The sequence below is a fragment of the Lactuca virosa genome, chromosome 9, assembly GCF_052849685.1.
Source record: "Lactuca virosa cultivar CGN04683 chromosome 9, Lactuca_virosa_CGN04683_v6, whole genome shotgun sequence".
NCBI classification, from domain to species: domain Eukaryota; kingdom Viridiplantae; phylum Streptophyta; class Magnoliopsida; order Asterales; family Asteraceae; genus Lactuca; species Lactuca virosa.
Window position 1 is genome coordinate 233,126,231 of NC_136434.1, and position 9,348 is coordinate 233,135,578.

The 9,348-nt window shown below is 31.0% G+C and overlaps 1 long non-coding RNA gene across 2 annotated transcripts; it reads left to right on the forward strand.

The window, feature by feature from the left end:
* The first annotated feature begins 380 nt into the window (after positions 1-380).
* On the forward strand, positions 381-1,720 carry LOC145135739 (uncharacterized). 2 transcript variants are annotated; one of them, XR_013720011.1, is made up of 3 exons: positions 381-1,009; positions 1,109-1,440; positions 1,574-1,720. It is a non-coding gene; the product is annotated as an uncharacterized LOC145135739 (long non-coding RNA). The 2 variants fall into 2 exon arrangements; XR_013720010.1 differs by having other exon boundaries at positions 1,109-1,720.
* The last annotated feature ends 7,628 nt before the right edge of the window (positions 1,721-9,348 follow it).

Consider the following 9,348-nt stretch of genomic DNA (forward strand, 5'->3'; position numbering starts at 1 on the left):
AAATCGCAGATGAACTTAGTTCATCTGCGATTTTAGTCACTTGTATCGTCTATTTATACCATAAAAAAATAAAAAATAAAATAAAAAAATTATCTGCGAACGTACAAGTCGCTAAGTACGGATGTGCTTTAGCGACTTGTACGTTCGCAGATGGCTTGGTGAAATCGCATATGAGTTTAATCCATCTGTGATTTTGATGACTATTTTTGTAATTTGGATTTTTTTTTTGGTTATTTTTACAAAGTAATTAACTATTTTGGTTATATTTGTAATTTTCTCTTAATTTTAAACCCCCTTAGTGAACAGTGCTATATTCCTACTGGACCACCTCTAATTTTATTATTATTATTATTATTTTCTTAATCATTTGCTGTCGAATATCCGATTTCAGTTGATAATCTCGATCGTTCTGCCGACTCACCCATTCTTTGGTTAAGCCCTAAATACATTCCACCGCCTACTGCTTCGTCTTCCTCCTCAATCAAAATCAGAGCCGCCGGTGTCGTAGAAACAGAATCCTCCACCGCCAGGTCGCCACCTCGGTGAGTTTCTTCCCGATACTTATCTCCGGATTCCTCTGCATGATTCCCACCGCTTTTGGATTCACCGTCTCTGCTTCTTCTTTTTCCCTCGGTCCACCGTCTCCATCGTCAGCTTCTAATCCTCACACTCTTAACACTAACGATTTTCAGTCCTCATCACAGAAACCCTCTATTTCTCCCTCTTCCAGTCCATCTCTTGATCCTTTTCAAAGAGGCGCTTCACCGACCATCACCCTATTTTTTTCATCTGTTATCTCCTCACAAAACCCACCCCTATCACAACCACTGTTAGCCAATCGAATATTCACAGATACAGATATACTTCATCGGCCTTCCAACCGTCCAACATATGAATTATACGCATCTTCTCTTTAGCTGCTGTGAAACGACTCTCCTTTCGGCGGATCTGTCTTCCCTTCAGGATTATGTGTGTTTTGTTGTTCAAGATTGTGTATCCTTCAACCCAGGTAAATCGAACCCACAATTATTCAATAGCCTTTTTAAAAAAAATCAATTTATGTTTCTATTTTTTGGAGTCGACTGTAATTGTGCCCTACGATTTTCAGTTTTGGGGTTAATCGATTCAAAGGAAGGTTTGCATCGGACCGCGATTGTTATCTCAATGGTTAAATTTGTGTAACTTCTTTTCAGTTACTGATTTTCAACGATTCTTTGTAGAAAAAATATCAGCCGAAGGTAAGCCTTTTTTTTTTTTTTTTATCTTGATTGACTTCTGAGAAGTTGAAAGCTTCATGTTTCCCTGCTCTTTTTTTACAAATCGGCTCTTAGAAGGTTCCAAAGGCCATTCATGCCCTCAATTGGGTAAAATAAAATGTTCATGCAAACTTTCCCAAAACACATACAATAGGGATTATTGTTTGAAACGAAGTTGCTGAAGGTAATGATTTAGATCTTCAAGATTTTGTTTTGTTTTACTTTGAATGAGGTTGAATGATTTTGTTTATTGTAGTAAATTTGAGTTTAAATTTATTATGACCGATGAGTTGTTTTTTTTTTTTGTTTTACTGTAGGGCGAAGATGATATTAAAGTGGTCGATTAAAGAAACATGTATGCTATCAGTCAATTTATATGTCAATATAGTTTGTTGCTTTAGTTTATGGGAAACCCTTTGATTATCAGTAGTTTATGGTATATAATCTCATTGATCATTTTTTTATATGAATTAATTTGATAGGGAGCTCTACTCTGTCATTTTACTAATATTTTTAATAAAGTCAATTTCTATTCCTTTTAAATCGGCTTATAAATGCATTTGATGAAGTAGCAATTTCAGTGTGAAAGTTATTGAAATTACAATGGTTGTTGGTGATGATTCACACATTGAACTGATATCATGGAATTTGTTCTGAACTACAGAATGTTTTCCAGCATATGAACCATGATTTTGACAGATTTAAGGTTTGTTACTTACCGGAACTTATAACGATTGATTACATTTAGCAACATAAACTGATATTTTCATTAAGGTACAACTGAAAGATGTGAAAATGATGAAAATACATACCTCCTAAGTAGATTTGTACCATAATTTTCTAACACAAATGGTTTTTGAAATTTATTTGGGCTCAAAACAAAAGAAAAAACATTTTATTGAAAAAAAAACCATTTCCAAATAAGTTTCATAAGTGAGTAACCTCAAAAAAAAAAATCACAACCTCACGGACTACGAGTAAAGATGAGCAACTGTTTCAACCATCTGACTGGATTTTGAAACACGAATAACATAATGAGACTTACTATGTTACACATAACCACAAACGATAAAAATTACATAATTAAGGCTGTTACTCTAAACTAAAGGGTAATATAGTCATTTACATACTTTGGTTTAAAATAGAAACATAATATGTATGTGGGTGAAATACAACATTATTTGTTTTAGGATATATTTTAGAACATTGTGCGTTCAAAAAACTATCTGATTCTAACACTTTTATATTAAACATATGATTAAATGCACTAAATTTATATGTTCGTAACATATAACGTTTTACTTTAATTCCTTTTATTAGATAGCTGCAAAACTTTTTGTTTTTTTAATATTGTCAATCGGTTTAAGCTTTTTAGTGATCAGTCGGCGTGTGAAAATGATGCTTTAGTTTAATAATCATCTCATTCGAATTATCTAAAATCATGAAGGGTCTAAAAATAAAAATAAAATAGCGAGGCCTGGTCTTTGTGAGATCAAAATGATTTTGGTCGCTACTTCATTAAATGAATGTAAGTACCCAGGTGTTGCTTTCTGAAAATGACCACTTTACCCTTGGACCTAAATTGAAAAAAAAAAAAAATTGTTGTTTTGGCTGAACCATTGAGGTATTAATATTTTGCCGGTGGATGTTTGGAAGTTAACGATCGATAGATATTGTGACAACTAAAATTTCCATTATAAAAATGTGTTCTTTTGTCGTGGCAATGCAACCAAACTTTGTAGGTATGTTCGTCCTTTATGTTACATTCAAAATTTCTTTTCTTTAGGTTATACGACATGAATCATGGGTACGCATCAAGGATGATGATGATATCAAGAAAACCATTGCATCATTATATGCGGCAAAACTATAATAAAATATAATCCTAATTGATCCATTTTCACATAATAGATTTCATGTTCAACTAGCAAAGAACTCGCGGCTATGCCGCTTTTGGGGTAATATGGGGAAAATCGGCAAACTTTAAAAAACATGTGCTGAAAGTGTAAATCACCACAAATAGGAGAGAAAGTCAACAACCCCTAAAATTAGATGTCAAAAGTGTACAACAACCAAAAGAAGGGACACTCGTCGAGAAAATCCAAAAATATTGTGGCAATAATGTGAAAGTTGTCAAAGGTGAGAAAATATGGTGACAAAATTCTAAAGGAGGTTTTTTGTGCTTTTTGTGTCAAAATGTAAAAGTTTTGACTACAAGAACGAAAAGTGTCAAATTTATTAAAGATTTGTGTCAAAAACACTAAAATATAAAACTTTTCACTGCAAGGACGAAAAGTGTCAAAGTTACTAAAGATTTTTTGGCAAAACCCTAAAAGCACAAAAACTTAATCAAAACACAAAAATCTAAAAGTTTTGACTTTAAGGATTAAAAGTGTCAAATTCACTAAATATTTATGGCAAAAACCTAAAGACATAAAAGTTACTATTGCTAACTTCCTTTAGATCTAATATATATAGAATAGGTTGGAGATGAAAGATTATATGATCAGATTGGTGGGAAACTGTCAGCAATAATCATTTCAATGGAAAATGCTTTGCTTATTATATAAGCATCAAATTTTGCGAGTAATTTCGAATATCATAATTAGGTCAAAGTCAAATTCCCGACCATATATTGGGAATACACAACCCCAGTTGTTAATGGGGGATTCTATATGCACCCGGTTAAAACCATCTTTAAAAGTCAAAATGGTTTTAACTTGTATTAACCCAATTTGATGGGACAAACCCTCTTTAAAAGTCAAAATGGTTTTGACTTGTATTAATCCAATTTGATGGGACAAATGCTGATTAATTAATTCATATAATAAAGATATGCAATAAATGTCTCCATCATTTACTACCGTTAGATAATAAAATAAAGAAAATGAATAAATAAAATATCTTAATTTACTTTAGGTTTCTTTTATGAACTTATTAAAATTTATATTTATGACCCTTTAACATATATTTAACTTTTAATTTACACCTTCAACTATTAAATATTGAAATTGTCATATAATATATCAATTTTATTTTATATACTTACATAATCCAATTTATTTTTTATCATTACATAATCAATTTTATTTTGTACAATATCTCAACTTTATTATAGGGATTTTCATATAATATTTCTAACTTTAAAATTTTATTTAAGTTTTAATTTTAGTGATATCAACCGGACAACGTACCTAGCGAACATGAGTATAGATTTGTTCATATTAGTTCATTTAACCTTAAACGATAAATAACGATCACGAACAATTAAACGAACAATAAAAAACATAATATGATATTTTTTCACAACTATAATAAATAAAATTATCATTTTCATTTACCATCGTTTTGTCAAACACTGTCATATTTTAATTTTATTAATTATCACGGACATCAACTATATTAATATTACAGTTATTATGTGGTTCATTCGGTGGAATATATGCATTAAGTCGAGCATTATACAAAATTTCCCATCTAGCAGCACGTTCTGATCTATGGTGACACCAAAGTGACAAAACTATAGGTATTGGATGTGATTCTTGTAAATCAACTTTTACGTAATGGCCATTATAAAAGAAGGCGATAACAATAGATCTATGATGTGAGATGTCTTGCGGGCCATGCCAAAGCGGAAAACAGGTCGACGAACCTTGTTTGTCTAAAAAATAGACGATTACACCATACTTATTAACAATGAGGAATCCAGTTCCCAACATAATCAACCAATATTCACTTTGTGCAGAACCCAATCCAGTGAAACTCAACGAGTGATGTATGTTGTTTATATCATCCTGAAAAATCATTGCATATCGTCCCTAATTTTCTAATAACTCGTTGTGTAATTCTGAGCGGATTTGACGCCAATAATTTTGACTATACCCGAGGGAGACAGCTATTGCCTGAAATCCACAATTTCCATCTCCCTCCACATCTTCAATGTTTGTAACGTATGGATGAAATTCATTTGGAATTTCACTCATAAGTGAATTTGAATAAAATGTTGAAGGTTGTTGAAACGAAAATGTATTTTGCCTGTCTGGTTCCTGGTTTAAATCAAACTGATTAGAACCATTATAATCTAACATAGACGTCGCAAAACTATGTCTACGAGGATATTGCGTTATTGGATCTTGAGTAGGCGGAACAGTAGGTCTTGTTTGTGTACTCAACCACTGAACGCTGCCTTCACTGAAGAACTATCGCTCTAACCCTGACCGAGTATCCTCTAAATAATACTCATGCACAGATCCCGACAAAGATCCGGGATGATAACGGTACACGTGGAACCCACTCCGCAGGATGCGTCCCTCTGGGGGTTCATCAAGGACTTTTCGGCATGTAGGATGGCATATATGATCCTTGATAACCCAAACACTAGCAGAAAACCGACCCGAGATCTGACTTTCCAAACTCACTCACAATTCCAAAGCGATACATATTCCCAACATCCACCTAATAGTAGTAGAAGATGGCATACCCGCAACATCTGGAGGAATCCGGATCACCTTCTTCTGACATAACCGACCCTGCTACACTTGTAGCAGCCTAAACCCTTGGAATGTCAAACCCCCTTGTGCACTTTCTTGTATGTGCTACACTGATTTCGGCCCTGCTGGCCTTTTACCCGATGATCAGAAGTCATGGGTCTCTTCCCGGGACCCTCTACTATACACACCTGGCACGAACCTCTCTTCTCAAAGTGCTCCAAATCGATCTCGCATCTGCAACTTTTTGGAAATCATATCCTTCAGGGTCTGACGCCCTGCCACGCTCACTAGCTCGCCTGCCAATGGCTAAGCTACAACAACTGGAACATCCTCTATCCCCAAAACGGGTCATAAACTTCTCCCCAAAGCTTCTCAGATTCTCCAAGACTCTCACTAGAGATGCACAAACAGCCAATCAGATCCGGTTTGATGACGTCGAACAGAAACCGGTTTCATCAAAAATCCGATCCGATTTCATACCAGTTTTGTCCGGTTTTCCCTTCCACGAATCCGGATTGGTTTAATCCGATCCGGTTTGGATCCAATCCAAAATTTACAAAAAAAAAATTATGCGTGACTTTGTGGCAATGTCAAGCCTTAAGTTTTTTCGAGCCTTGATGAACTATATCGTTTGTAATGCGTGAATTAAGGCGACAATTTTGTGTATATATATATATATATATATATATATATATATATATATATATATATATATTCTACTATTATTCATTTTTATATACATATATGACTTAACGCAACATTTGGTCAAAGCTCGACGGCAAGTACAAGCCTTGAAGCAATGACAAGTTTTTTTTAACCTTATATATATATATATATATATATATATATATATATATATATATATATATATATATATATAAGAAAAAAGTTGAAATATCGATATATATTAAACTAGAGTAATAAGGATTGAAAATAAGTTTTCAAAATACAAAAAGATATAAACTGAAAATACGTTTTAAATAGAAAGAAGGGGCAAAGTTGTAAAAATTATTTAATGTTTGATTAAGTGATTGTTTGATGGGATTCTACGGTTCCAATAACAATAATATAAATAATAATACTTGTCATTTCAGTTTGAGTTTTTATGCAAAAGAGTGGTTTTGACTTTTTAGAATGGGTGGTTTTGACCCAAATTCTAGGTGCGGATAGCAACACCCGTTGTTAATATTTAAGTACGAATATAAGCTGGTCTTGGATTTTATTAAATTTTTTTTTATCCCTTTCGCTCGATAATTTCATTCAAATACCGTTTTATGACCAAACTGCCCCTGTATTTTCTGCTGCAATTATGACCAAATTGGCCCTGCAATTAAGTTGTCCTTTTATGTACGGTGTTTTCTTTTTATTCTTCTTTTTGGAAAAAATGGCTGATTTACATATAATAACAACATACTTCTTCTTTTTATTCTTCTTTTTGGAAAAAAATGGCTGATTTACATATAATAACAACATACTTTGCCAAAAATGCAAAGTATGTTGCTATTAGGTATTACCTGATATTTATATCAACTTTATGAACCATTTCTATTAGGTATTACTAGGGTTGTTCACTATTTGGATAAAACCGGATTATCCAATTGGACAATTTGGATTTGACTATTTGGTTCGGATATTCGGATTTTTGGATTGATTTTCAACAAAATCGAATTATTATTTTGGATTTCGGATTGGTTTTGGTTTTTAAAATAAGAACCGAATAGTCCAAAAAAACCGAATAAACATTATTTATTTATTTATTTATAATATATATCTATAGCTATATATTAATTTTGTATTTTACCTTTTTAAAATAGATTCAAAACGTTTCACCCAATAAAAAACCATCAATATGTATTATCTCTCAAAAGTTTTATATCTATGAAATATTTAACTATAATATATATTCTTAGTAGTTGTTTATAAATTTCAAATCATAGCTATATAATTATTTTTTGCTTCTCGTGTAAAATTGGGTAATATTATAATTATATGTCGTTTTAAAACGTTTCGGTTTCTTAAAACCGAATTATAAAAACCGATCCAACCGAATTGTAATTTGATCGGATCAGATCAGATTTAAATTTAGTTTGGACTATTCGGATCCATGTTTTGAAAACTGAAATCAATTTGGATTCGCTTGATAGGATCGGATCCAACCGATCCATCCAAACGAACACCCCTAGGTATTACCTGTTATTTATATAAACTTTATGGACCATTTTGCCATTCCAGAATGCATGTAATAACAAACAACCGTATGCATGTTAAAAAAATCTAGATCTACTGCCATGTCTTTCATCTACAATAATAACTTCTAATCTCGCAACTCGAGTTTCTTCACTAGTTTACTTTAATAATATTCAATTTTTTCTATTCTATTATCTATGGAGCTTGACGATATTTAAAAAAGTTCGTGGAAATTAATAATTAAAGTACATGATACAAAAATAATTAATTGATATAAATCAATCTCAAAGCTCATATGAAAGAACAATCAACAATAATCTTTATTCTAATAAAAAAATACATTTTTTTTTACCATGTGTCATTCTATCAGACTAATTAATGTTATGTCACTTTTCAACCTACTGATTCTCTATTTCAAATTTAAAATTTCTAATTCCAATTATGTTAAATTAATTAATAATATTATAATAAAAATTAAAATAAACTTAATACAAATTATAATGTCACGTATTTATTTAAATCAACGATTGCAATTTTATATAATTAACAAAATATCTCTTAATTAATAATTTATTTAAAGTAATTGATTAATAATTTTGAGTTTTTATAACGAAAATATAATTAATTTTGTAACCATAGTTCTCATGGATTATAAACGGGGCATTATATCGGCACCATCGTAGAATCCATTTGTAACGGTCAAAACCATCTTAGTCAAATCAATCTTAGTAAATGTTATAAAAATATATTGACTTTATTTAAATAATGATACCTAATGTACTTTCTATGGTGTGATATTAATAATTTTGTTTATTTTTTTTTGGTTCAAATAATTTTTGCCTATGTTTATAATTATAAAATAAAATTACACGGTCCTATATTTTTCCATACAAACCTAATAATTAAAACTTTGGCATTAAAATTTGCACATCATAGTCCTTTTCTTTTTTGCCATAAAAAACTTTTTTACATTTTTTATTTTTTATTATTATGTTAATTAATTTTTCTTTATATATATTTTTTGTATTAAGAAAAACTCTCTCTCTCTCTCTCTCTCTCTCTCTCTCTCTCTCTCTCTCTCTCTCTCTCTCTCTCTCTCTCTCTCCAATAGATGGTGTAGTTAGTTGATTATTAATCTTTGCAATTAAAAAAATTATGATATTAGTCATTTGGACGAGATTTAATTTTTTTTTTGCATTATTATTAACGTCATACAAGAAAACATATTTAAAAAAAACATATTTACAACTATTTTGTTTATCAAACATATATACAGTGAATAAAAATTATAGTTTTCACTTACTAGTGTCTTGTCAAAAATACTCATATTTTAATTTTATTGGAAAAACGATTACATTAACAATAAAATATGTAATATTATGATGTATGTATATACTGTTTGTTCTAAAAAACTT